The sequence below is a fragment of the Oryx dammah genome, unplaced genomic scaffold (assembly GCF_014754425.2).
Source record: "Oryx dammah isolate SB20612 unplaced genomic scaffold, SCBI_Odam_1.1 HiC_scaffold_23, whole genome shotgun sequence".
Classification (NCBI taxonomy): Eukaryota; Metazoa; Chordata; class Mammalia; order Artiodactyla; family Bovidae; genus Oryx; species Oryx dammah.
The window spans coordinates 84,949,184-84,973,026 of record NW_024070207.1 but is presented as its reverse complement, the minus strand read 5'-3'; the positions used below and the strand labels follow the sequence as shown (position 1 = coordinate 84,973,026).

At 40.1% G+C, this 23,843-nt stretch overlaps 1 protein-coding gene across 1 annotated transcript in view; it reads left to right on the top strand.

Annotated features, from left to right (window-relative positions):
• The window catches only part of KLF8 (Kruppel like factor 8), a 300,659-nt gene that overhangs the window by 237,345 nt on the left and 39,471 nt on the right, over positions 1–23,843 (top strand). The window lies entirely within an intron of this gene.

The following is a 23,843-nucleotide window of genomic DNA, read 5'->3' as shown; positions in this document are numbered from 1 at the left end:
TGTTTCCTTCCAGAGTGTTTTTAATCTGTTTTTGTATTGTTCATTGCTGATTGACTGTTCTTTGTTTCTTCTAAGTCCTTGTTAAACATTTCTTGCATCTTCTCAATCCATGTCTAGTCTCTTTATCTATATCTCCATTTTGTTTTCAAGATTTTGGATCATCTTTACTATGAGTATTCTGAATTCTTTTTCATGTAGAATTCCTAACTCCTCATCTTTTGTTCAGTTTCATGGGTTTTTTATCATATTCATTCGCCTGCTGGATATTTCTCTGCTTTTTATTTTGTTTAGTTTGCTGTGTTTGAGGTCATCTTTCTGCAGGCTGCAGGGTCATAGTTCCTCTTAACTGTAGAGTCTGCTTCCTGTGGGGGGGTTGGGCCAATGGCTTATGAAGGTTGCCTGGTTGAGGAAACTTGTGTCTGTGTTCTGATGAATGGAGCTGGATCTCGTGTCTCTGGAGGGCAGTGCAGTATCCAGTAGCAAGATATGGGGTGTCTATGGGTTTGGTATGGCGTTGGGCAGCCTGTCTGTTAATGTTCAGGGTTGTGTTCCTGTTCTGATGGAAGATTAGCCTGGGATGTCTTGCACAGGAGCTTGCTGGCTCTTGAGTGGAGCTTTGTCTCTCTGTAGCTGTGGAGGCTTTTGGGTGCACTCTCATTTATTAATGTTCCCTGGGGTCAGGATTTCTATGATGGTCCAACATTCTGGAGATGTGCTTCCTGCCACTGGGTTTCAGTCACCACCTTTTACAGTAGCATCAAGACTTGTCCATCCACAACATGGAAGATAAAACCCCTAGTTTAATGGTGAAGCAACTCTCCACAGCCAGGAACACCCAAAAAGTTGCACAGTTATATAGTGAAGAGAAGAAGGAGGAAGGGAAAAGATGTAAGCAGAAGGAGAAAAGGGAGCATCAAAAAAGAAGAGAGCAGTCAAGCCCATAATCAAATCCCTAAGTGAAAATGAATACTAAAAATTACACTCTTAAAGATCCAAAATTGGTAACAAAAGTTCAAAAAGCAAAAATTAAAAGCCTAGAATAAACGTTAGACTCTCAAAAGTACAATACAAAAAAAAACACACCAAAATTAAAAATAGGAAATTTATTTAACAAATAAGATTTTTTAAGAAAGATAAAAGTAGGCTATGAAAAAGAGAAGTTAAAGGAGTAATAACCATAGTAGGATGGTATGAGGAAATAAAGAAAAAGAAGAGGGAAAGAGGAGGGAAGGGAAAGGGAAAGGAAATGAATAAAAATTTAAACAAACTTTAAAAATAATTAAATTTTTAAAAAAGTGCACCCGTGTGTGATTCATGTCAATGTATGGCAAAAACCACTACAATATTGTAAAGAAATTGTCCTCAAATTAAAGTAAATTGATTACTTATAAAATAATATATATATTTTTTCATTTTAGAGGATGTGGTAGGATATATATGGTGTTAGTTAAATGAATGTTGGTCTGTTTCCTGTTTTCCTCCTATAGTCATGTTACCTACTCTGAAGGCACTCCAGTATATCTAGAAATGTCTCTGGAGCTCTTCTGGGCAGTGTGGAGTCAGTTCAGTGTCAGATATTCCCTTGTTCTGGCTTGTACTTGTTCTGAAAGTCTACAGTTTCCCCTCAAATGCAGTCTCAGTTTAACTGCAAGATTTAATCTGTTACACCTGCCATTTCTGGGGCAGTTCCCCCTTCTTTACTTTGCTTAGGTTGGCCTCATCTGGTTGTAAGTCTGTCTTCAGTGTCTGATCTCCACTATGACACAAAGGAGCAAAAGTGGCTTCTTATTTGGGCTCACTTCCTCAGTTGTGCTGTGGGAAGGGAGGGACACTGCAAACAAACCGCTGGTGTGTGGGGGGAGTACTTGCAGCAGATGGACCACACAGGGGTTGTCACAGCCCAAGACACTGTGCACTTCCTAGGTCTAATCCACTCAGGCTCCTGGGTGCACTATGAGGACACAGTCCCAGGTGGGCCGTGCATCTCCTCAGGGGAGCTGGTCTCAGGCTGTGACACTCGCAGCAGATATGAGCTGTCCAGTATCCCAGGAAGACCTGGGTAGTGACTGGCAGCCCCCTTACAGCTTCGTAGGAGATGCAGTCTCTGGGGCCAAGATTGCAGCAGCCCCTTTGTCTTCTACCTCTGACTATCATGTGCCTGCCTCTCTGCCTCTGTAAGAAAAGAAAAAAAAAAAAAAGTGAAGTCGCTGAGTTGTGTCCAAATCTTTGCGATCCCATGGATCGCCCACCAGACTCCTCTGTCAATGGAATTTTCCAGGCAAGAGTACTGGAGTGGGTTGCCATTTCCTTCTCCAAAGAAGGCCATAAATGTCAGCTGGCTCGCTCTCCTTTGATATTCTCTAGGGTGTGATTCTTTGTTTTGTGACTGCACCAGGAGCAGCGTGCTGCCTTTCTGCAGGAATCGTCCTTTGTTTTTCTTTGTTTCTCTGGCGATCCCATGGTTTGGATTTTCCCTGTTCTATGTCTGTGCTGTGTCATATTAGTCCCCTTAGAGTATTTTCATGGCATTAAACTCTGGTCCTTTCCATAAGGACTGACGACACAGCCCACACCTCTGCACCCAGCCCCCACTCGCTGCAGGCATATGCAAGCATGTGAGCAGCTTCTTGGCTGGCAATTGCTGTTTGGCACAATTTCTGTCGTGAATTCTGTGGTGATTTTTTGTTGTTGTTGTTATGTTTTCCTCTGAGGTTACTAATGTCCCCATTGATCCAACCTGTGAGAGAGTTTCCTATTGTGTGGAAACTTTTCCTTCATGACTCCCACCCCAATATGTGTTTCTGTCCTGAAATCCTTTGTCTCCCTTTTCTTCTTTGTCCTTTGTCCTACTTCCTTCCAAAGAGATTGGTTTGCCTTTCTAGATATCTGGGGTCCTCTGCTGGAGTTCAAAAGTTGTTCGTTGTGAGTTGCTCCACATGCAGATGAATTTTTGTTGTATTTGTGGGGGACAAAGTGGTCTCCCCATCCTATTCCTCTGCAATCTTAAGACTCCCCCCACTTTCGGTTTGTTTTTGTTAATCATTTCTTTCTCTTGTGTTTCCTGCCTATAGAAGTCCCTTTTACCTTTGTTGTAAAGCTGGTTTGATGGTATTAAATTCTCTTAACTTTTGCTTATCTGTAAAGCTTTTGATTTCTCCCTCAATTTTGAATGAGATCCTTGCTGGGTAGAGTAATCTTGATTTTAAATATTTCTCTTTCAGTACTTTAAATATATCCTGCCATTCCCTTCTGGCTTGCAGAGCTTCTGCTGAAAGATCAGCTTTTAATTGTATAGGATTTCCCTTCTGTGTTACTTGATGCTTTTAATATCTGTTCATTTCAGTTCAGTTCAGTCCTTCAATCATGTCCGACTCTTTGCGACCCCATGAATTGCAGCACGCCAGGCCTCCCTATCTATCACCATCTCCTGGAGTTCACTCAGACTCACGTCCGTCAAGTCAGTGATGCCATCTAGCCATCTCATCCTCTGTCGTGCCCTTCTCCTCCTGCCCCCAATCCCTCCCAGCATCAAAGTCTTTTCCAATGAGTCAACTCTTCGCATGAGGTGGCCAAAGTACTGGAGTTTCAGCTTTAGCATCATTCCCTTCAAAGAACACCCAGAGCTGATCTTCAGAATAGACTGGTTGAATCTCCTTGCAGTCCAAGGGACTCTCAAGAGTCTTCTCCAACACCACAGTTCAAAAGCATCAATTCTTCTGTGCTCAGCCTTCTTCACAGTCCAACTCTCACATCCATACATGACCACAGGAAAATATCTGTATTTTGTGTCTAATATTTGTTAGATTGATTAGTATGTGCCTCAGCATGTTTCTCCTTGGGTTTATCATGTTAGGGACTCTCTGTGCTTCCTTGGACTTGGATTGACTATTTCCTTTCTCATGTTGAGGAAATTTTTGACTATAATCTCTTCAAAGATTTTCTCAGACCCTTTCTTTTTCTCTTCTTCTTCTGGTACCCCTATAATCCAAATGTTGGTGCATTTAATATTGTCCCTGAGCTCTCTGAGGTTGTCCTCATTTCTTTTCATTCTTTTTCCTTTATTCTGCTCTTCAGCAGTTATTTCCAGTGTTATATCTTCCAGCTCACTTATTCATTTTTCTGCCTCAGTTATTCAGCAATTGATTCCTTCTAGAGTATTTTTAATTTCAGTAATTGTGTTGTTCATCTCTGTTTATTCTTTATTTCTTCTAGGTCCTTGTTAAATGTGTTAATTGATTGTTGCATTTTCTCCATTATATTTTCAAGATTTCTATCATCAACCCTCTGATTTATTTTTCAGGTAGTTTGCCTACTTTTTCTTCATTTAATCTTGTGAGTTTCTACCTTGTTCCTTCATTTGTGCAATATTTCTCTGCTTTTTCATTTTTTTCTAACTTACTGTGTTTGAGGTCTCCTTTTCCCAAGCTTTAACATCGTATTCCTTTTGGTTTCTGCCCTCAGTGGGTAAAGTTGGCCCAGTAGTTTGTTTAGGCTTCATGCTGGGAGTGACTTGTGCCTGTGTTCTGAAGATATAAGATTTGTTTTGTTTTATGTTTTCCCTCTGATGGGCAGAGCTGTGTGAAGTGGTATATTTTGGGGTGCCCATGGTAATCCTGTCTTCTGATAATTGGGTTTGTGTTTCTGTCTTGCTTGTTGCTTGGGTGAGATGTCTTACACTGAGTGCTGCTGGATCTTGTATACAGGTTGCAGCCTTTGTAGTAGTTCTCACTAAGCAATGCTCCCTGGATTAGTAGTTCTGTGGAATTCTATGGTCTTGGACTCAGCACTCCCACTCCAAAGCCTAAGGCTCGATCTCTAGCCAGAAAACTGAGACTCCATAAGTCATTTGTTATGGCATTAAAGGGGATTAAAACAAACATACAAAAACAAAACACAAATCAGGAAACAAAAGACAAATGCAAGAGAAATGGTGCATACAAAATCAAGCAAATAATAACAAAATAACAGAATACACATATATACACACACAAAAAAAAAAAACAAAAGCAGTCCAAAAAAAGAAAATACAAGATAAGTGATACAGCAGGTAAAGGAAACCAAAGATGATATCCACAAATTTAAAATGAAACTAACAAAAGCATAAACCAGAAAACAAAGTGAAAGCAAGGTGCCAACTGGGAAATAAAGCAAACAAGACAAAACCAACAAACATGGTGAAAAAAAGAATGAAAAGGAAGAAAGAATAGAAAAGCACCCTGGTGAGGATCAGGTGTGGATGTGGCATAGCTGCTTGGATTGCAGGGATCCTGGCAGCACCAGGTACACAGGGGAGCCAGAGGCTAGGAAAGTGGGAGATAGGGAGACTTGGTGCTCTTACGGTATTTTTCTAGCCTCTGGCAGCTCTGCCCCAGTGGGAATCAAGTGTAGAGGTGGCACAGTTGCTTTGATCATGGGGACCCTGGCAGTGCCAGTTATGGAGGATCACCATCACCCATTTTTGCAGGAGATACAGTGCTATTAGGGTTTGTTCTAACCTCTGGCACCTCTGCCTGAGTGAGGACTGAGCATGGAAGTGGTGCAGCTGCTTGAATCATGGGGACCTAAATGACGCCAAGTGTGCAGGAAACCAACTGCCTCAGCTGCAGGAGCTATGGTCCTATTAGAGTCTTTTGCAGCTGGTGTTCAAAGGGCCTCTCTGTTGCTTGACACGTTCAGACACTTAAATGGACCCCTGGCTGGGGTCCTTCCCTACTTCCCAGCTTGTTAGGCACTTAAAGGGCCATCCTCTCTGGTGTCTTTCCCTATGATTCAACTACTGGCACTGGCTTGTAGGGAGAGAGAGGCTACAGTGATGGCTGCACAAACTGTGTGTGACTCAGCAGTATCAGCTTGCCTCCGTGGCTGCCTGACTTTCTTCCACAGACATTTCCCACTGAGATCTCCTCCCTATGTCCCCTCAGGCTGTATTACCACAATCAACAGCAGACCTTGCCCTGGGATTGGTCTTCAGTCCCTAAGCTCCAGTTTAGCCGCCACACTTTCTAGGGGATTTGTGTCCCTATCCAGGGTATGTAGGGCTACAGCAGGGATTGCCTGTGTGATTCTCATTCTATTCAACCTGTAACAGATCAGCTGATTCACTCTTCAACATCCTCATTTGCTTCTCCTCTGTGACAAACAGTTGCCCTGATGGGAGATCAGATCCCTGGTTCAATTCCCTTATCCTCCATGTGCAGGTCCAGTCCTGCTCACTTTCCAATTTTTTCTCCTTCTTCTTTAGCCCTACTGAGCTTTGTGTGGATCTGTATATTCCTTGCTGGTGGTCAGGGATTCCTTCCCACTTTCAGCAGGTATTCTTCAAGATCTTTTGTGTCTGAAGGTGTGTTCCTGATGCATCTGTGGAGAGATGTACTCCATGTCAGCCTACTCCTCTACCATCTTGTCTCTCCAAGCCCCAGTTATTAATAATAGCATCACCCAATCATTGGGTTCTCAAGGCAAGAATGCTGAAGTGGTTTGCCATTCCCTTCACCAGCGGGGAAGGTTTTGTCAGAACTTTCCACCATGACCCATCCATCTTGGGTGGCCCTGCATGGCATGGTATATAGTTTCATTGAGTTAGACAAGGCCATGATCCATGTGTCAGTTTGGTTAGTATTCTGTGATTGTGGTTTTCATTCTGTCTGTCCTGTGATGAATGAGGATAAGAAGCTTGTGGAAGCTTCCTGATGAGAGGGACTGGCTGTGGGGTAAACTGAGTCTTGCTCTGGTGGGTGGGGCCAAGCTCAGTAAATCTTTAATCCAATTTTCTACTGATGGGTAGGACTGTGTTCCCTCCCTATAGTTTGGCCTTAGGTCAAACTGTGGGGGCAGGGGAGGGGGTAATGGCAGTCATGTCAACCTCCTTCAAAAGGATTTATGCCAGCAAACCATGGCTCCTAGGACTGTTGTATTCAGTGCCCCTGACTGGCCACCCATGCCTCCACCTGGAAACTCACAGGCAAGTCTGGCTCAGGCTCTTGTGGGGTCACTGCTCATTTCTCCTGGGTCCTGGTGTGCATGTTTTGTTTATGCCCTCTGAGAATCTGCTTCCCATGTCCAATGGAAGTTTTTTAATCAAATCTCATTGGCCTTAAAAGTTAAGGTCCCTGGTGGTTCTCAGTCCCTTTGCTGGATCTCCAGGTTGGGAAATCTATTGTGGGTCCTAGGACTTTTGCATAAGTGTGAGAACTTCTTTGCTATAATTCTTCTCCAGTTTGTGGGTCGTCTGCTCAGTAGATCTATAGTGGGGCTAATGGCGACTTCTTTCAAGAGAACTTATGCCACATGCTGTGCCTCCCAGGACTGCTGCAGCTAGAGTCCATGTCCCCACAGCAGACCACTGATGACCCATGCCTCTGCAGGAGACACTAAAACACTCAAAAGCAGGTCTGGCTTAGTCTATTATGGGGGCCACTGCTCCTTTCCCTGGGTCCCAGTTCAAACAAGAATTTTGTTTATGCCCTCTGAGTGTCTCTGGTGAGTATGCGATTTGATTCTAAACGTGATTTTGCCCCTCATGCAATCTTGTTGAGTCTTCTCCTTTGCACTTGGATGTGGGGGTATCTTTTTTTGGTGGGATCCAACATTATCCATCAATGGTTGTTCAGCAGGTACTTGTGATTTTGGTGTTCTCAAAGGAGAAGATGAGTGCACATCCATCTACTCCACCATCTTGGTAAATAGATGAGACAGAAGAAAGACTTCCTAAGTGATGAATGCAAAGAAATAGAGGAAAACAATAGAATGGGAAAAACTAGAGATCTCTTCAAGACACTTAGAGATACCAAGGGAACATTTCTTGCAAAGATGGGCACAATAAAGGAAGGAAACAATATAGACCTAACAGAAGCAGAAGATATAAAGAGGTGGCAAGAATACACAGAAAAACTATAAAAAAGAGATCATAGTTACCAAGATAACCACAATGGTGTGATCACTTACCTAGAGCCAAACATCCTGGAATGCAAAGTCAGGTGGGCCTTAAGCATCACTCTCAGCAAAGCTAGTGGAGGTGATGGAATTTCAGTTGAGCCACTTCAAATCCTAAAAGATGATGCTGTGAAAGTGCTGCACTTAATATGCCAGCAAATTTGGAAAACACAGCAGTGGCCATAGGACTAGAAAAGTTCAGTTTTCATTTCAATGCCAAAGAACAGAACTACCACACAATTGCACTCATTTCCCACACTCGCAGAGTGATGTTCAAAATTCCCCAAGCTAGATTTCAACAGTATGTGAACCAAAAACTTGCAGATGTTCAAGCTGAATTTAGAAAAAGCACAGGAACCAGAGATCAATTTGCCATCATCCGTTGGATCATAGGAAAAGTAAGAGAATTCCAGAGAAACATCTACTTCTGCTTCATTGACCACACTAAAGCCTTTGACTGTGAATCACAAGTTCTGGGAAATTCTGAAAGAGATGGAAATACCACACCACCTTACCTGCCTCTTGAGAAATCTGTATGCAGGTCAAGATGCAACAGCTAGAACTGGACATGGAACGACAGACTGGTACCAAGTTGGGAAAGGAGTACATCAAGGCTGTATATTGTCATCCTGCTTATTCAACTTATATGCATAGTATATCATGTGAAATGCCAGGCTGGATGAAACACAGGCTGGAATCAAGATTACCAACAGAAATATTGGTATCTGTATTTGAAGAGGAACTAAAGGGCCTCTTGATGAAGGTGAAAAAGGAGAGTGAAAAAGCTGGCTTAGAACTCAGCATTCAAAAAAATGAAGATCATGGTATCTGGTCCCATCAGTTCATGGCAAATAGATGGGAAAACAATGGAAACAGTGACAAACTTTATTTTCTTGGACTCCAAAACCATTGCAGATGGTGACTGCAGCCATGAAATTAAAAGACACTTGCTCCTTGGAAGAAAAGCTATGACAAACCTAGACAGTGTATTAAAAAGCAGAGACATCACTTTGACAACAAAAGTTCTGAGTAGTCAAAGCTATGGTTTTTCCAGTAGTCATGTATGGATGTGAGTGTTGGACCATAAAGAAGTCTAAGCATTAACGAAATGATAGTTTTGAACTATAGTGTTGGAGAAGACTCTTGATAGTCCCTTGGACTGCAAGGAGATCAAACCAGTCAATCTTAAAGGAAATCAGAAAGGAATCTTAAAGGAAATCTTTAAGGAATCTTAAATCTTAAAGGCAACCGTCATTGGAAGGACTGATGCTGAAGCTGAAACTCCAATAATTTGGCCACCTGATGCAAAGAGCCAATTCATTAGAAAAGACTCTGATGCTGGGAAAGATTGATGGCAGGAGAAGTAGGGCATGGCAGAGGATGAGATGGTAAGATGGCATCACCGACTTGATGGACGTGAATTTGAGCAAACTCCGGGGATGGTGAAGGACATGGAAGCCTGGCATGCTGCAGTCCATGGTGTCTCAAAGAGTCAGACATGAGTCACTGACTGAACAACAAGCCATCCATGTTGTTTATTCATTTTAAATATAGCAACATGTACATATTGATTCCAAACTCCCTAACTATTCCTTTGTTCCATCCTTCCTCCCTGCAACAACCTGTTCTCTAAGTCTGTGAATCTGTTTCTGTTTTGTAAATAAGTTCATTTGTATCATTTCTTTTTAGATTCCACTTATAAGGGGTGTCATCTGATATTTCTCCTTCTCTGTCTTACTTCATTACTCTAAGCCCATCTAAGATGCTGCAAATGACATTAATTCTTTCTTTTTAATGGCTGATTGATATTCTATTGTAAAGAAAGTGTGCCACCATGTTTTTTAACTTGAGTGTTTAGCCATTGACATCTGAAGTAGTTATTGGTAGGTATAAAATTCCCAAACTTGTTTTCTTTTTGTTCTTGTAGTTCTTTGTCCATTTCTTCTTCTGTTTTTCTTCCCTTGTGGTTTAGTGATATTTTTAAGTAGCATTATTATATTCTTTCATTTTTATTTTTTGATCTCTATCATAGATTTTTGATTTGTGGTTAGATGGGGTTCATATATGTTGACCTATAACTATACCTACTCTTTCAAACTTGTAATCATTGCAGTTCAAACACATTCTAAAAAAATCTACACTTTTTACTTCCCTCCCTCATATTTTTAGTTTTTTGATGTCATATTTTGTTTCTTCATAGTTATCTCTTAACTGTTTATTGTAATTATAGTAGCTTTTATAATTTTTGTCTTTTTAATCTTTTTACTTGCTTACTTAATTAGTTGAGCTTCAGCTCTTACTACATATTTGCCTTTCTTGGTGGAATTTTCCCTTTCCAAAAGATTCTTACTTCTTTTCCACTTAGAGAAGACCTTTTAACATTTCTATTAGTGTAGATTTATTATTTATGAACTCCTTTAGTTTTTTTTTCTTGTTTGAGAAGTTCTTTATATCTCCCTTGCTTCTGAACGATAATCTTACTGGATAGAGTATCCTCAGTTACAGGTTTTTTTTTTCCCCCCCTTTCAGCACTTTGAATACATTACACCACTCCCTCCTTTCTTACAAAGTTTCTGCGGAGAAAGTAGCTGATAGTCTTACAGACAATCCCTTGTATATGACTTTTTCTTCTATTTTTCCTTTAAATTCTATATTTAAATTTTGTTATTTTAAATATGGTATGTCTTGGTGTGGATTCGATGGGTTCATCTTGTTTGGTATGCTCTGTGATTCCAGCTTTTTTGTATCTGTTTCCTTCTACAAATTTGGAAAACTTTCAGCTATAATGTCCTCAACTACATTGTCAATCCTCTTCTCCCTCATTTCTTCTGGTACTCCTATTATATTGTTACTGTCAATTTCCTCTTTTATTGCTGTTAGCATTTATCTTATGTATTGAGGTGTTTTATGTTGGGTGCATAAATATTTAAAAATGTTATAACTTCTTCCTGGATTGATCCCTTGATCATTATGTAGTATCTTTCCTTGTATCTTTTGTCTGTGTTGAGTATTGCTACTCTAGCTTTCTTTTTATTTCCATTTGCTTAGAATATCTTTTTCCAGCCCCTCACTGTAAGTTTCTATGTTTCTCTAAGTCTGAAGTGGATCTCTTGTAGATAGAATATATATGGGTCTTGGTTTTTTTTTTTTATTAACTTATTTATTTTAATTGGAGGCTGATTGCTCTATTTAATTGTTGTGGTTTTTGCCATACATCAGAATGAATCAGTGATGGGTATACATGTGTCCTCCCATCCTGAAACCTCCTCCTACCTCCCTCCCTACCCTATCCCTCTGGGTCATGCCACAGTACCAACTTTGAGGAGCCTGCTTCATGCATTGAACTTGCTCTGGTCATCTATTTTACGTATGGTATTGTACATGTTTCAATGCTATTGAATCAAATCATCCCAGCCTTACCTTCTACCACATAGTCCAAAAGTCTGTTCTTTACCTCTATGCTCTTTTGCTGTCTTACATATAGGGTCATCATTACCATCTTTCTAAATTGCATACATGTGCATTAATACACTGTACTGGTGTTTCTCTTTCTGACTTACTTCACTCTGTATATTAGGCTGCAGTTTCATCCATCTCATTAGAACTGACTCAATGTGTTCTTTCTTTCTATAGGTGAGTAATATCCCATTCTGTATAGGTACTATGACTTCCTTATCCATTCATCTGCCGATGGGCAGCTAAGTTTCTTCCATGTCCTAGCTATTGTAAACAGTGCTGCAATGAATACTGAGGTACATGTGCCTCTTTCAATTCTGGTTTCCTAGTGTGCATGCCCAGCAGTGGGATTGCTGGGTCGTATGGCAGTTCTGTTTCCAGTTTTCTAAGGAATCATTACATTGTTCTCCATAGTGGCTACACAAGTTTGCATTCCCATCAACAGTTTAAGAGGGTTCTCTTTTCTCCACACCCTCTCCAGCATTTATTGTTTGTAGAATTTTCGGTGGCAGTCATTCTGATCAGTGTGGGGTGGAACCTTATTGTGGTTTTGATTTGCATTTCTCTGATAATGAGTGATGTTGAGCATCTTTCCATGTGTTTGCTAGCCATCTGCATGTCTTCTTTGGAGAAATGTCTGTTTAGTTCTTTTGCCAACTTTTTGATTGAGTCATTTATTTTTCTGGTATTGAGATGCATGAGCTGCTTGTATATTTTAGAGATTAATTCTTTGTCAGTTGTTTCATTTGCTATTATATTCTCCCATTCTGAAGGCTGCCTTTCACCTTCCTTATAGTTTCCTTCGTTGTGCAAAAGCTTTTAAGTTTAATTAGGTTCCATTTGTTTATTTTTGCTTTTATTTCCATTACTCTGGGAAGTGGATCATAGACATCTTGCTGTGATTTATGTCAGAGTGTTCTGCCTATATTTTTTTCTGAGTTTTATAGTTTCTGGTCTTACGTTTAGATCCTTAATCCATTTTTAGTTTATTTTTGTGTGTGGTGTTAGAAAGTGTTCTAGTTTCATTCTTTTACAGATGGTTGACCAGTTTTCTCAGCACCACTTCTTATAGAGATTGTCTTTTCTCCACTGTATATTTTTGCTCCCCTTTGTCAAAGATAAGGTGTCCATAGGTGCATGGATTTACCTCTGGGCTTTCTATTTTGTTCCATTGATCTATATTTCTGTCTTTGTGCCAGTTCCATACTGTCTTGATGACTATAGCTTTGCAGTATAGTCATAAGTTAGGAAGATTGATTCCTCCAGTTCCATTCTTCTTTCTCAAGATTGCTTTGGCTATTCGAGGTTTTTTTGTGTGTGTGTTTCCATATAAACTGTGAAATTATTTGTCCTGGTTCTGTGAAAAATACTGTTGGTAGCATGATAGGGAGGGACTGTGTTGAATCTGTAGATTGCTTTGGGTGGTGTAATCATTTTCACTATATTGATTCTTCTAATCCACAAACATGGTATATTTCTCTACCTATTTGTGTCATCTTTGATTTCTTTCATCAATGCTTTATAGTTTTCTACATATAGGTCTTTTGTTTCTTTAGGTAAATTTATTCCTAAGTATTTTATTCTTTTCGTTGCAATGGTGAATGGGATTCTTTTCTTAATTTCTCTTTGTTTTCACATTGTTAGTGTATAGGAATACAAGGGATTTCTGTGTGTTAATGTTATATCCTGTAATTTTACTATATTCACTGATTAGCTCTAGTAGTTTTCTGGTGGTGTCTTTAGGGTTTTCTATGTAGAAGATTGTATCATCTGTAAACAGTGAGAATTTTACTTCTTTTTTTCCAGTCCAGGATTCTTTTTATTTCTTTTTCTTTTGTGATTGATGTGGCTAGGACTTCCACAACAATATTGAATAGTAGCAGTGTGAGTGAGCACTCTCGTCTTGTTCCTGATTTTAGAGGAAATGCTTTCAATTTTTCACCATTGAGAATAATGTTTGCTGTGAGCTTGTTATATATGGCTTTTATTATGTTGAGGTATGTTCCTTCTATACCTGCTTTCTGGAGAGTTTTTATCATAAATGTGTGTTGAGTATTGTCTAAGGCTTTCTCTGCATCTATTGAGATAATCATATGGTTTTTATTCATCAATTTGTTAATATGGTTGTAGCACATTGATTGATTTGTGAATACTGAAGAATCTTTGTATCCCTAAGATAAAGCCCGCTTGGTCGTGGTGTATGCTCTTTTTATACGTTGTTAGATTCTGTTTGCTAGAATTTTGTTGAGGATTTTTGCATCTATGTTCATCAGTGATATTGGCCTGTAGTTTTCTTTATTATGGCTTCTTGTCTGCTTTTGGTATTAGGGTAATGGTGGCCTCATAGAATGAGTTTGGCAGTTTGTATTCCTCTAAAGTTTTCTAGAAGATTTTGAGTCAGATAGGGGTTAGCTCTTTAAAATTTTGGTTGAATTCACCTGTGAAGTCATCTGGTCCTGGGCTTTTGTTTGTTTTACGATTTTTGATTACTGTTTCAATTTCCATGGTTGTGGTGAGTCCGTTCATATTTTCTATTTCTTCCTGATTCAGTTTTGGAAGATTATACTTTTTTAAGGAGTTTTCCATTTCTTCTATGTTTTCTATTTTTTTGGCATATAATTTCTCATGGTAGTCTCATGATCTTTTGTATTTTTGTGTTCTCTGTTGTGAGTTCTCCATTTTCATTTCAGATTTTATTGATTTGATTCTTCCATTTTTTCTTGATGAGTCTAATAGGGTTTATCTATTTTATTTATCTTTTCTAAGAACAAGCCTTTGGTTTTGTTGGGTTTTGCTATAATCTCCTTCATTTCTTTTTCATTTATTTCTGCTCTGATTTTTATGATTTCTTTCCTTCTACTAAATTCGGGTTTCCTCTTTTCTTTTTCTAGTTCCTTTAGGTGTAAAATTAGGTTGTTTATTTGACGTTTCTCTTGTAATTTGAGGTAGGCTTGTATTGCTATGAACCTCCCTATTAGCACTGCTTTTACTGAATCACATAAATTTGGGTTGTCGTGTTTTCATTTTCATGTATATTTTCTATGTATATTTTGTTTGTATGTATATTTTGATTTCCTTTTTGATATTTTCCATCATGTTTTTAGCCTCCATAAGTATGTCCAGATATTCCCTTCTGGCCTAAGTAGTTTCTTTTGAAAGATCACTTGTGTGAAAGATCTTTTGAAAGATCAGTATCCCCTTGTGTGTTATTTGTTGCTTTTGCCTTGCTGCTGTTAATATTTGCTCTTTGTGTTTGATCTTTGTTATTTGATTAATATATGTCATGGGGGGGGGTTTGCCTTTGGTTTATCCTGTTTGAGACTCTCTGCATTTCTTGAACTTGGGTGACTATTTCCTTCCTCATTATAGGGAAGTTTTTGACTATTATGTCCTCAAGTATTTTCTCATGCCCTATCTTTTTGACTTCTTCTGGGACACCTATGATTTGAATGTTGGGGCACTTAATATTGTACGAGACATCTCCGAGGTTGTGCCCATTTCTTCTAATTCTTTTTCTTGTTTCCTCTCTGCTTCATTTTTTTTTTACCATTCTATCTTCCACATCATTTATCCTCTTTTCTGCCTCAGTTATTCTACTGTGGTTTCCTTCCAGAGGGCTTTTCATCTCAGTTATTGTTCATTATTGACTGACTCTTCTTTATTTCCTCTAGGTCCTTTTTAATCATTTATTGTATCTTCTCAATCCTTGTAACTAGTCTATTTATCTGTAACTCCATTTTGTTTTCAAGATTTTAGATCATCATTACTATCATTATTCTGAATTATTTTTCATGTTTCTTGACCAGCTGAATATTTCTCTGCCTTTTCATTTTATTTACATTGCTTTGTTTGGGGTGCCTTTTCTGCAGGCTGGATGTTCATGGTTCCTTTTAATTGTATAGTCTGCTCCCTGTGGATGGAGTTGGACTAGTGGCTTCTCAAGGTTTCTTGGTTGGGGTAGCTTGTGTTTGTGTTCTAGTGAGTAGAGTTGGATCTCTTCTCTCTGGAGTGCAATTAAGTGTCTAATAGTGAGTTTTAGACCCACTCCAGTGTTCTTGCCTGGAGAATTCCAGGGATGGCAGAGCCTGGTGGGCTGCTGTCTATGGGGTTGCACAGCCAGACACGACTAAAGCGACTTAGCAGTGGCAGCAGCAGCAGCAGTGAGTTTTCAGGTGTCTCTGGGTTTGGCATGGCTTTGGGCAACCCGTCTCTTAATGTTCAGTGTTGTGTCCCTGTTTTGCTGGTGAATAGCGTGCTCTGTCTTGCACTGGAACTTGGCTTTTGGGTGGAGTTTGCTTTCAGTGTAGGTATGGAGATTTTGGGGTGAGTTCTTGTCTATTAGTGTTTCCTGGAGTCAGGAATTCTCTGATGTTCTAAAGTTTTGGAGTTAAGCCTCCTACCTCTGGCTTTTGTTCCTTTTCTTACAGTAACCTCAAGACTTCTCCATCCATACAGCACAGAAGATAAAACCCCTAGGTTAATGGCTAAATGATTCTCCACAGCCAGGAACACCCAGAGAGATTCACAGAGTTATATAGAGAAGAGGAGAGGGAGAAAGGAGATAGAGGTGACCAGGGGGAGAAAAGGGAGAGTCAAAGGGGAGAGAGCAATCTAGCCAGTAATCAAATCCTTAAGTATTCTCCACAGCCCAGAACAACCAGAGAGTTTTACAGAGTTATGTAGAGAAGAGAAGAGGAGGGAGGAAGGAGGTAGAGGTGACCTGGAGGAGAACAGGGAGAGTCAAAAGGGAAGAGAGAAATCAAGTCAGTAATCAAACCCCAAAGTGAAAGTAGATACTGAATATTAGATTCTTAAAGGTACAAAATTGATAACAAATATCAAAAAGCAAAGATTAAAAACCTAGAATGGAGGTTAGATTCTAAAAAATACAATATAAAAATTACAAACAATATCAATCACAAAAACTTAAATATATATATATGGAATTTGTTTTTAAAAAATAGGGTTTTTGGGGGGAAGGTAATAGTAGGCTATAAAAATGAAAGTTAAAGGAGTTATAAAGATCTAACTTTAAAAAAAAGTTAAAAATGATGATAGTAAAAATATATCTAGGAATTTCTCTGGAGCTGTTGTGGGCAGCGTGGGGTCAGTTCAGTGTCAAATAGTCCCTTGTTTCAGCTTGTACTTGTTCTCAGTGTCTTTAGGTGTTTCTCAAATGCACAGTCTCAAAAATTGCAGAGTTTTAATCTTTGCACCTGTCACTTCCAGAGCCATTCCCCTTTATTTATTTTGCCTTCCTCTGTTTTCAAGTCTCTTCAGTGTCTAATTTCTGCTGACACAAGGGGGTGAAGGTGACCACTTCTTTAAGCTCACTTGTTCAATTGTGTTGTGAGGAGGGAGGGACACTACAAATAAATACCACTGACATGTGTGTGGAATGCTTGCAGTGGATGAACTACACTGAGTTTGCCACAGCCCAAGGCAGTGTGTACTTCCTAGGTCTACACTACTCAGGCTCCAGGGTGCTCTGCACAGGCACTGTCCCAAGTGGGCCTTGCATTTTGTGTACTTTCCAGGTCTAAGGTCCTCAGGTTCTCCGGTGCTCTACAGGGGCACAGACCCAGATGGGCTGTGTGTTTTGTGCCTTTCCCAGGTCCAACCTGCTCTGGCAACCGGGTGCTTGCAAGCACATTGTCCCAGGTGGACTGTGCATCTTATTCACCTCCCCAGTCCTGGCCACTTGGTTTCCCAGGTGCACTGCAAGAGCACAGTCCCAGGAGTGCTGTGCATTTCCTCTGGGGAGCTGATCTCAGACTGTGACACTCTGGCAGATGTCAACCGTCCAGGATCCCAGGAAGACATGGTTAGCAACTGGGAGCCTGCTCAGTTTCGTTGAGGATGTGGTCTCTGGGGCAGAGATTGCAGTAACCCCTTGCCTTCTGGCTCTGGCTGTCTCATGCCTGCCTCTCTGCCTCTGGGAAGGGAGGGCCCTATTTGGCAGCTGTCTTACTCTCTTTTAGTATTCGTTCAATCTTTTGTTCTGTGAATGCGCCAGGGGTCACCAATCCAAGTTAGAGCCTTTTGTAGGAAAGGTCTCTCTCTCTCTCTGTTTTTTTTTTTTTTTTTTTTTCTTTCTCTCTCTCTCTGGAGATTCCAGTTTGGGTTGCAATCTCACATTAGCTCCCTCAGATTGTCCTCAGGGCATTCAAGCCTGTTACTTTCCCTGAGGACAAATGATGCAGCCCACGCCTCCCTGCCCAGGCCCCACTCACTGGTGGTGAATACAAGCCTCTGTGCCATTTCTCTGTTTCCACTTGTAATTGCGGTTAGAGGTGTATTCTGTTTTTTTTTTTGTTTGTTTGTTTGTTTTCTCCTAATTATGTTGCCCTCTGAGATTCCAAAAATCCCCACAGACACACCTGTGAGAGGATTTCCTACTGTGTGGAGACTGCTTCTCTTTCTGGGTGCCTGGTGTCCTCTGCTCACATTCAGAAGTTGTTTTGTGGAAGTTGCTCAACATTCAAATGATCTTTTGATGAATTTGTGGGGGAGAAAGTGGTCTCCCTGTCCTATTCTCGACCATCTTGAGACCACTCCCCCACCCCCACCATATCTTGTTTTTATATCCATTCAGCCACCCCATGTCTTTTGGTGCATTTAATCTGTTTATATTTAAAGTATCAATATGTATATTCCTATTGCCATTTTCTTATTTGCTTTGGTTTTTCTTTTGACAGTTCTTTTTTCTTTTATTCCTCTTTTGTTCTCTTCTCTTGTGTTTGTTGCCTAGAGAGTTTCCTTTAGTGATTGTTGTAAAGCTGGTTTGATGGTGCTGAATTCTCTTAGCTTTTGCTTGTCTATAAAGCTTTTGATTTCTCCATCTAATCTGAATGAGAGCCTTGCTATGTATTCTTTTTAAAACAATATAATTTTATTTGTTTATTCATTTTGTCTGTGCTGGGTCTTTGTTGCTGCCTGTGTTTTTCTCTAGTTGCAGAGATCAAGGGCTACTATCTAGTTGTGATGCATAGGTTTCTCATTTTCATGGCTTCTCTTGTTCTGAAGCATGGGCTCCAGGGTGTGTGGACTTCAGTGCTTGTGGCTTATGGGGTCAGTAGCTGTGGTTTCTGGGCTCTAGTGCAGAGGCTTATTTTTGTGGCTCATGGGCTTAGTCGTTCCATGGCATGTGGGATCTTCCCAGATCAGGGATTTAATCCATGTCTCCTGCATCAGCAGGTGGATTCTTTACCATTGAGCTACCAAGGAAGCTCATAGGTAGTAGTATTCTTGATTTTAGCTTTTCCCTTTAATCATTTTAAACATATCTTGCCACTGCTTTCTAGACTAGAGTTTCTGCAGAAAAATAAGCTGATGACCTTTGTTGGAATTCCCTTGTATGTTATTTGTTGCTTTTCTCTTGTTTCATTTAAAATTTTTTCTTTGTATTTAATTTTTGTTAGTTTGATTAATATATATGTTGGCATATTCCTCCTTGGATTTTTCCTGCCTGGGACTCTCTGGGCTTCCTGGACTTGGGTGATTATTTCCTTTCCCATGTTTGGGATATTTTTGATTATGATCTCTTCAAATACTTTCTCAGGCTCTTTATCTTTTTCTTCTTCTCCTGGGACCCCTATAATTCTAATATTGGTGTGTTTAATATCCCATAAACTGTCTTCATTTTTTTCACTCTTATTTCTATATTCTCTTATGGTTATCTCACCCCTCCCTTCATATGCCTCCCAATAAAGGTGACTTACCTCACTGGTGGGCCCAGGATTCTTCCTAGTACACCCTCAGTTGCCATAGCTTGACCTCTTCAGGCTCTTTCTGCATCTAAACCTGGACCTTTCCCGGGACTAAGCTTTGGAGTTTGAGCTTTAGCACCTGACCCCCATCCTCACCAGGAAAGGTTACTCTCTGTTTTGCTTTCCACAGATGTGTCTCCCACCTCCACTTTTTAGGCTCCAAAACTTTCCTTCCACCCAGTCTAATTTCTCCTCTGGTGAGGAGCCTTCACAAGGTGCAAGTACCTTTCCTCCTTCACAGCTCCCTTCCCAGGGAACAGACCCCTTTCTGTTTCCTTCTCTTTGTTTTTTTCCTTTTGTCCTACCCAGTTATATGGAAATTTTCTTGGCTTTTCAGATGTCTGAGACCTGCTGACAGCACTCAGTAGCTGTTATATGTGAATCTTTCTACTTGTAGATGTATTTTGAATGTTTCTGCAGAGAAAGGTGAACTCTGTTTCCTAATCTGCCAACATCTTGATCCTCCTCATTGCTTTTGATTTGCATTTCTCTAATAATTGACACTGCAAGGAGATCCAACCAGTCCATTCTAAAGAAGATCAGCCCTGGGTGTTCTTTGGAAGGAATGATTCTAAAGCTGAAACTCCAGTACTTTGGCCACCTCATGCGAAGAGTTGACTCATTGGAAAAGACTCTGATGCTGGGAGGGATTGGGGGCAGGAGGAGAAGGGGACGACAGAGGATGAGATGGCTGGATGGCATCACCAACTTGATGGAAGTGAGTTTGAGTGAACTCTGGGAGATGGTGATGGACAGCGAGGCCTGGCGTGATGCGATTTATGGGGTCACAATCCCAAAGAAAGGCAATGCCAAAGAATGCTGAAACTACTGAACAATTGCACTCATCTCACATGCTAGTAAAGTAATGCTCAAAATTCTCCAAGCCAGGCTTCAATAATATGTGAACTGTGAACTTCCTGATGTTCAAGCTGGTTTTAGAAAAGGCAGAGGAACCAGAGATCAAATTGCCAACATCTGCTGGATAATGGAAAAAGCAAGAGAGTTCCAGAAAAACATCTATTTCTGCTTTATTGACTATGCCAAAGCCTTTGACTGTGTGGATCACAATAAACTGTGGAAAATTCTGAGAGAGATGGGAATACCAGACCACCTGACCTGCCTCTTGAGAAATCTGTATGCAGGTCAGAAAGCAACAGTTAGAACTGGACATGGAACAACAGACTGGTTGCAAATAGGAAAAGGAGTACGTCAAGGCTGTATATTGTCACCCTGCTTATTGAACTTCTATGCAGGGTACATCACGAGAAATGCTGGACTGGAAGAAGCACAAGCTGGAATCAAGATTGCTGGGAGAAATATCAATAACCTCGGATATGCAGATGACACCACCCTTATGGCAGAAAGTGAAGAGGAACTAAAAAGCCTCTTGATGAAAGTGAAAGAGGAGAGTGAAAAAGTTGGCTTAAAGCTCAATATTCAGAAAACGAAGATCATGGCATCCGGTCCCATCACTTCATGGAAAATAGATGGGGAAACAGTGGAAACAGTGTCAGACTTTATTTTGGGGGGCTCCAAGATCACTGCATATGGTGACTGCAGCCATGAAATTAAAAGACACTTACTCCTTGGACGAAAAGTTATGACCAACCTAGATAGCATATTCAAAAGCAGAGACATTACTTTGCCAACAAAGGTCCGTCTAGTCAAGACTATGGTTTTTCCAGTGGTCATGTATGGATGTGAGAGTTGGACTGTGAAGAAGGCTGAGTGGCGAAGAATTGATGCTTTTGAACTGTGGTGTTGGAGAAGACTCTTAAGAGTCCCTTGGACTGCAAGGAGATCCAACCAGTCCATTCTGAAGGAGATCAGCCCTGGGATTTCTTTGGGAGGAATGATGCTAAAGCTGAATCTCCAGTATTTTGGCCACCTCATGCGAAGTGTGGACTCATTGGAAAAGACTGATGCTGGGAGGGATTGGGGGCAGGAGGAGAAAGGGACGACAGAGGATGAGATGGCTGGATGGCATCACTGACTCGATGGACGTGAGTCTGAGTGAGCTCTGGGAGTTGGTGATGGACAGGGAAGCCTGGCATGCTGCAATTCATGGAGTCGCAAAGAGTCGGACACGACTGAGCGACTGAACTGAACTGAACTGAACTGAACTGAGAGTCGGACACGACTGAGCAACTGAAATGAACTGAACTGAATATTTAACAATGTTGAGCATGTTTTTATGTGCCTCATGGCCATCTGCATGTCTTCTTTGGAGAAAGTCTCTTTAGATCTTCTGCCCATTTTTTGTTTGTGTTTTTTTTTTTTTTTTTTTAATGGTATTAAGCCACATGAGCTGTTTGCAAATTTTGGAGACTCTTCCCTTATTGGTTGAAAATATTTGCAAATATTTTCTCCCATTCTATGGATTGTCTTTTCATTTTATTTATGGTTTCCTTTGCTGTCCAAAAGGTTTTTTGTTTTTAGGTACCGTTTGTTTATTTTTTATTTTATTTTCATTACTCTGGGAGGTGAATCAGAAAAGATATTGCTGTTATTTATTTCAAAGTGTGTTTTACCTATTTTTCCTCCACATGTTTTATAGTATCCAGTCTCACATTTAGGTCTTTAGTCCATTCTGAGTTTATTTTTGTGTATGGTGTTAAAGACTGTTCTAATTTCATTTTTTACATATAACTTTCCAGTTTTCCCAGCACCATTAATTGAAGAGATTGTTTTCCTCCATTGTATAGTATCATGTTGTTTGTCACAAATTAATTGACCATAGGTGTGTGGGTTTATTTCTGTGCTTTCTATCCTGTTCCATTGACCTGTATTTCTATTTTTGTTCCAGCACTATATATTATTTTAATTACTCTATATTTGTAGTATGGTTTGAAGTCATGAGCTTGATTCCTCTAGCTCCATTTTACTTTCTCAACGTTGCTTTTGGCTATTCAAGGTCTTTTGAATCTTCCTACAAATTTTAAGTTTTTTTTTTGTTCTAGTTCTGTGAATTAGATAATTGGTAATTTGATAAGGATTTCATTGAATCTGTAAATTGGTTTAGGAACTATAGTCATTTTTAGAATATTGATTCGTCCAATTCAAGAACAGGGTATATCTTTCCATCTGTTTGTGTCATCGTTGATTTCTTTCATTCTTTCATTAGTATCGTATAGGTTTCAGACTGCAGGTCTTTTGTCTCATTAGATGGATTAATTCCTAGGTATTTTATTCTTTTTGATGTGATGGAAAATGTGATTCTTTAATTTCTCCTTATGATCTTGCATTGCTAGTGTACAGAAATATAACAGATTCCTGTATGTTATTTGTATAACCTACAACTTTACCAAATTCATGATGAGCTCCGGTAGTTTTCTGGTAATATCTTAGGATTTTCTGTGTACAATATCATGTAATCTGTAAACAGTGACAGTTTAACTTCTTTTCCAATTAAGATTTTATTTCTTTGTCTTCATTGATAGCCATGGCTAGGAATTACAAAATCATGTTGAATAATAATGGCAAGAGTGTATATCCTTGTCTTGTTCCTGATCTTAGAAGAAACGCTCTCAGCTTTTCACCATCGAGTATGATGTTAACTATATAGATTTCTCATGTATGACCTTTATTATTTTGAGGTGTGTTCTCTCTGTGCCCACTTTCTGGAGAGTTTTTATTGTAAATGCATGTTCAATTTTGTCAAAAGCTTTTCCTACATTTATTGAGATGATCTAGTGTTATTCCGGAGAAGGCAATGGCACCCCACTCCAGTACTGTTGCCTGGGAAATCCCATGGACAGAGGAGCCTCATAGGCTACAGTCCATGGGGTCGCTAAAAGTCGGACATGACTGAGTGACTTCACTTTCACTTTTCAGTTTCATGCATTGGAGAAGGAAATGGCAACCCACTCCAGTGTTCTTGCATGGAGAATCCTAGGGACAGAGGAGCCTGGTGGGCTTCCATCAATGAGGTCGCACAGAGTTGGACATGACTGATGCGACTTAGCAGCAGCAGTGTTGTTCAGTCTCTCAGTCATCCCCAACTCTTTGTGACCCCATGGACTGAAGCACGCGAGGCATCCCTGTCCTTCACCATCTCCCAGAACTTGCTCAAACTAATGTCCATTGAGGAGGTGATACTACACAACCATATCGTCCCCTGTCGTCCACTTCTGCTCCTGCCTTCAATCTTTCCCAGCACCAAGGTCATTTCTAATGAGTCAGATCTTTGCACCAGGTGACCAAAGTACTGGAGCTTCATCTTCAACATCAATCCTTCCAGTGAATATTCAGGGCTAATTTCCTTTATGATTGACTGGTTTGATCTCCATGCAGTCCAAGAAAATCTCAAGAGTCTTCTCTAACACCATAGTTCAAAAGCATCAATTCTTTGGTGCTGAGCTTTCTTTCTGGCCCAACTCTCACATCCATATATGACTATTGGTAAAACTATAGCTTTGACTAGATGGACCTTTGTCCACAAAGTGATGTCTCTGCTTTTTAATACACTGTCTAGGTTTATCATAGCTTTTCTTCCAAGGAGCAACCACCTTTTAATTTTGTGGCTGCTCTTCCCATCTGCAATGACTTTGGATCCCAAGTAAATGAAGTCTGTCACTGTTTCCATTGTTTGCCCATCTACTTGCCATGAAGTTATGGGACCAGATGTCATAATTTTTGGTTTTAGAATGCTGAGTTTTAAGCAGCTTTTTCAATCTCCTCTTTCAT